We start from the raw sequence: 6212 nt of genomic DNA on the forward strand, positions 1-6212 counted from the left end.
ACCTTTGAAGATCTAGGTAGATTTTTGCTGGAGATCATAATAGCTGAGGTAAGAATCAATGCCATTTTGATCTGCAATTCCAGGAAGACTGATGATGTTGAGCCCCCTTTCCCATGTGTTTTTATTAGATTTTTTTGTATATCTTGTTCAGGGCAGGAATATCCAAGTCCTTTGCTAACTCTAAAATCGTTTTATTCCAACTTTAAATTTTAAAGCAAAGTACATTCATTCACTAACAATAACACATTCTAGACTTAAAACATAAAATGAAAACCAAACCAAACACTGCAAACTTTTCAGTGCTGGTAATTCCTGGTGTGTTAGTCTTGGGGATTCAGGGGCAGTATGTCAGCATTTCCTGGAATTTTCAAAAATCCCCCAATTATGATGATTTATGCATACTTTGGAAGCCTTTATCACTGGATTTATTGTTTAAAGAATGATGCACCCTAAGTTGGTAGCACTTACAAGAAGTGCATTGTACAGGGACATTTAAAAGATGAAAAACATAACTTCAAATTTGGGCTCCCAGTAAGGTGTCAGCACAGAGTTACAGGTGGATATTGCTTGTTAAAAACCTGTTTTACATCAAAACCGTGTTTCATGTTGAGAAAATGAGCATTCAGAGGACCCACACAAAGTACAGCATGTATGTGAATTCACTAGGGAGTATTTTGTCTCTCTAAAATTACTCTTCTTATATGTTGTACTGTACCTCTACATATTTAACTACATATGTACATGCATACATTATATAGGCTAGGATCCACACACAAGAAAGAACAGGTAGTTTTTCCCCTGAGTTTGGGTGATCTTATTTAACAGTATATATTCTAAGTCTATCCTCTTTCCTGTAAATTTTGTGATTTAATTTTTTCTAGGGATGAATAATATTTCATTTGGTATATGCACTACACTTGCATTATGCATTCATCTGTTGATGGGCATCTAGATTGGTTCCATCTCCTTGCCATATTGAATCAACCAGCAGCAATCATGGGGTGCCAATATCTCTATGGTAGGGTACAGGATCTCTGGGTATATGCTCAGTAAAATAGCTGAGTCATGTGATATTTCAAATGTTTTGAGGGACTTACACAAGCTCTATATAATGACTGTATTAATTTTCACACCCAGCAGCAGTGAATACGTGTTCCTCATTCTCTACAACCTCTGCCACATTTGTTGTCAGTTATTTTGATTATAGCCAATCTACCTGGAGTGAGCTAGTATCTCACAGCAGATTTAATTTGCATTTCCCTGATGACTAGGGATCACTTTTTTTCCTGAGTTGTATCAGTTATTTATTCTGAACACAAAAGTTGTACCATATAGATGAATTACAAATATGTTTTTTCGTGTCATTTCAGTTTATAGTTTTAATTCATAAACTTACTGTCTTAGGGTTACTATTGTTGTGATGAAACAACATGATTAAAAGGAATTTGGGGGAAGAAAGGGTGTATTTACCTTACACTTCCATATCACTGTTCATCATTGAAGGAAGTCAGGACAGGACAGGAACTCAAACAGGGCAGGAACCTGGAGGCAGAGCTGATGCAGAGGCCCTGGAAGAGTGTTGCTTATTGGATTGCTCCTGATGGCTTACTCAGGCTGCTTTCCTATAGAACCCAGAGCCACCAGCCCAGGAATGGCTCCACCAACAATGGGCTTGACCCTCCCCCATCAAGCACTAATTAAGAAAATGCTCTTCAGGCTTGCCTACAGCCCAGTCTTTTCTTGTTGTTGTTATTTGTTTCATTTATTTTACATACCAACCACAGTTTCCCCTCCTTCCTCACTTCCTATTCCCTCCCCGCACCTCCCATCCTCTGTCTCATCCATCCCATTCAGAAATGGACAGGGCTCCCATGGGAGGGAGTCACCAAAGCATGACATATCAAGCTGAGGCAGGACTTAGTTCCTCCCCCTGCATCAACCTTCACAAGGCATCCTAGCATGGGGAATATGTTCCAAAAAGCCAGCTGAAGCACCAGGAATGCATGATCCCACTGCTAGAGACTCCACAAACATACAGAGCTACACAACTGTCACCCACATGCAGAGGGCCTAGGTTGGTCCCATGAAGGCCCTCTAGCTGTTAGTCCAGAGTCTGTGAGCTCTCACTAGTATTGGTGAAATTATTAAGGCCACTCCACGTAGATAAAAGGAGATTTATTTAATGGCGTAACTTACAAATTAAGGGATAGGTAGGTCACGGAGTCTGGGGAAGGTGTATCGCAGTCCAGCGGTGTTCTCTGGAGCTCTGCTCAGTCCACCTCTCCAGTCCAGGGTCCCGCAACAGAGAGAGAGAGCCCGCCGATCCAGATCTCAGGTCCCCAGGCGCCTCCTTTCGCCCCGCCTTGTAGGCGTGACAGTTGCCGAAGTCTCAATGGGGGTTGGAACTTACAGATCAAAGCTGGAATGGCTACCCACTACATCTCCCCCTTTTTGTCTAAATAAGAAAGTTCTAACCTAATACAAGACTATATACAAAGGAATGGTTATCAAATATAGTCCAGGAATAATGAGGGATAATGACCTAGATAAGATGGAACTACAACCAATGCAAACAATATCAAGCAAGAAACACATACTATAATCCAGAGAAGTATAGAGCATAGGTAAATGGCATGTTACAAAGATCATTCCAAAAGGTGTCCTATCCTAAAGAACCTGAATCTAATACTTAATATGTTCTATCTACTAGGTTGTAACTATAACTGCTAGTCTTCAATCCCATCAAAGACCTGAGAAGGAATATAATGGTACCTGAGAAATGGTAGATGGATGCAAGCAACTTTCGGGAATCTTGCGAGAGTAGACGGAGACAGCTGGCAGCCTGGACAGTCACCTAATGTTTCTCAGCATTGTTGGTGCATTCAAATTGGCTACAGGCCTAAAGTATCTGACAGACCATTTTCAGAAGCAGGAATTCTGAAAGACCATCTTACCCTGTCTTGGCAGAGTACAGTGGTCGCTTTCCTTGTGTCCCGCTTGTCCAGAAAGGATAGCATTGCATTAGTACTGTCAGCCGTCGAGGCAAGGGCAGTTCTTTGCCCAGTAGGCCATTTTGTGCCAAGAAGACAAACTTCCAAATGGAAATGTCTTAGAAGCCCAACATTCTCTCGGGATCAAATTGGTGCAGCCAGGAGCAATTATGTCTCACATCAACAGAATTCTAAGTTATTTAAATGCCATATTCTCTAGGTCTATGAAGTGTTTGAAGATTACCTGTCCATCTGACCTACGTATCTGTAAATCTGGATAACCTAACTAACGTAACTATAGAGATGACAAGCATAGGTGACTATAAATCTATAAGTCTTATCTACCGAAATAACCTAAGGACTAAGGCTTCACGTAAACAAGGTAAACAGTCTATAAGCAAGTGTATGGTAAAGAACGATGACTTCAAAATTGTGACAATACACAAGATGTTATAACAGAGGTAGGAGTATATAGTGCGATATGCAATATGACAATAATCTTAAATATATATCAATATACCGAATATCCTAAACAGAAGTAGAACCTACATAAAGTATGACAGATATAAATTTACATTTGTATCAATATACAAGTATTTCAAATAAGAGTAGAAATATATGTACATTATAACAAATATAGTTCTGTATTTGTATCAATATACAAATTATCTTAAACAGGAATATAAAAATAGTTTACATTTGTATCAACATATAAGAATCCATAACAGTGCAAATTACAGTGCAAATTATTTAAGGCTGCTATTTTACTAAATTTGTTTACTAGTATACATAATAATCTACCATAATACCTTATACCTATCCATTCCATTTCTTCTTTTCATTTTTTTTTTTTTTTTTTTTTTAGAATACTGAGTTTAATATTTCCTTCCACCCCCAACCCTATAACCATCATCCATAACCCTGAGAATTATGAAACCTAAGGGAGAAGGGGCGTCGTTTTCTTAGAATTACTTCCTGCTGTTTAGGGGGTGATGTTATCTCTGTTGGGTACTGTGAGAAAGCTCAGATAGTTAAATCTCAGTTAGACTAACTGTAGGTTCTGCAGCAAGTCTTAGAGTAATGGGTAAGATTGTCTGAAATTCTGGTAAGAAGTGTAGTATGATGATGATTACCATGGCATCATTCTGGATTGGGTAGAGTTGTTGTTGGGGCCCCATCTTCCTTCTGGAGACTTCTGAGATTGCTATTAGAAAAACTTATTTGTTATCAAAATGGAAGGTTTGGATTTAAAGAGGACATAGCATGTAAGAAAGGATTCTGAGAAATCAAGAGTAAGCATGGAGAGAGTTAGAATCTAGAAGACAATGGTCCCTTTTTATTGGTTTCCTTCTGTCCCACACCAGAGGGCTCTTCAGATATGGGACTGAAGAATCTCTCAAACTTCCTTTTAGCAATATGCTTGGGTTTAGAGAAGGAGTGAGCCAATTCCATCTCCAAAGTCAGCTTGGCTTATAATTGAATTGGAACCACAACTTTTCTAGATTGATAGAGAGATAGATATTAGACAGTGAGATTTTACCGTGTGTAGATTGGTACCAATAGATTCTTTCTTTCTGCTGTAAACATCCAGATATCCAAGGCCTTATGACTTCTGTAAGATGGGTATTTCCATCATCCTGGAAAGACAAAAACAGAACCCTACCCCAACCTTTGATTGTTAAATTTTTCTTACAACTTGTAGAGATGTCACATTGGTGGATGATCTTTTACTTCTCCTCATCAAGGGGTTTTTCCTGTTCGAATCGAATTTTTATTAATTTTGTTGGTATCCATAGCTTTTCTTCTCCTGCAGAAACAAAGGCAAAACCCCTTCCCCAACGTAGAACATATCCAGGTTTCCATTCTGAGGTCAGCACATCCTTGAAATAAACTGGTTGGTTTAGCTCAGGAGTTTTGTCTGTCGTCCAATGTCTCTCCGCAGCTGTTGTTCCTTTCTCATCAGCATTGAGAAAATTCAAGGTTGATAAAGCACTATGCAATCTATTTCTAGGAGTCATTGTTACCCGTTGCTGTTTATTTAGCATATCTTTTAAAGTTCGATTGGATCTTTCTATGACTGCTTGGCCTGTGGGATTGTGTGGTATACCTGTAACATGCTTTATATTGTAATAGGCAAAGAATTGTCTCATTTTATTGGAGACATATGCTGGGGCATTGTCTGTCTTAATTTGTACAGGTATTCCCATGATGGCCATAACTTCTAATAGGTGTGTAATCACAGAATCAGCCTTTTCAGAACTCATAGGAGTTGCCCACTGAAATCCTGAATAGGTGTCAATGGTATGATGTACATACTTTAATCTTCCAAATTCTGCAAAATGAAACACATCCATCTGCCAAATTTCATTTCTTTGTATACCTTTTGGATTGCTCCCTGCAGGTAATGGAAGTTGGTTATAGATGGAACAAGTAGGACATTTTTTCACAATATCCTTAGCCTGTTGCCAAGTGATGGAGAAATCCTTCTTCAAACCTTTGCTATTTACATGGCATTTCTTATGAAATTCTGAAGCTTCTAGCACATTACCTATTAGTAACTGATCAATCTCATCATTACCTTGTGCTAGAGGTCCTGGCAGACCTGTATGGGATCTGATATGTGTTATATATATAGGATGTTCCCTTTTTCTGATGATTTCCTGCAATTGTATGAATAATGAAGTTAATTCTGTATTATCAGGAATAAATTCAGCAGTTTCAATATGTAAAACAACTCTCTCTGCATATTGAGAGTCAGTGACTATATTGAGGGGTTCTGTGAAGTCCATCAGTACCATAAGAATGGCATACAGTTCTGCCTTTTGTACAGAGCTGTATGGACTTTGTACCACTTTACTTAAGTCTCCTGATTTATATCCTGCTTTCCCTGATTTATTTGCATCAGTATAGAATGTGAGGACTCCAGAAATTGGCTTTTGTCGTACAATGTGAGGAAGGACCCATTCAGTCTTCTTTATGAATTCTATTCTCTTGCTTTTGGGATAGTGGTTGTTAATCTCTCCCAAAAAGTTACTGCAGGCTCTCTGCCAGTATTCATTATCTTTCCATAGTGATGAAATTTCTTCATTAGTTAAAGGTACTACAATTTCTGCTGGGTCCATTCCTGTCAACTGGCGAAGTCTTAGTTTACCTTTTTGAATCAAATCAGAGATCTTTTCTATATAAGTCTTTAATTTCTTATTTGGTTTACGTGGTAGGAAT

Source organism: Peromyscus californicus, unplaced genomic scaffold (assembly GCF_007827085.1).
Source record: "Peromyscus californicus insignis strain IS unplaced genomic scaffold, ASM782708v3 Scaffold_4__1_contigs__length_199733344, whole genome shotgun sequence".
NCBI classification, from domain to species: domain Eukaryota; kingdom Metazoa; phylum Chordata; class Mammalia; order Rodentia; family Cricetidae; genus Peromyscus; species Peromyscus californicus.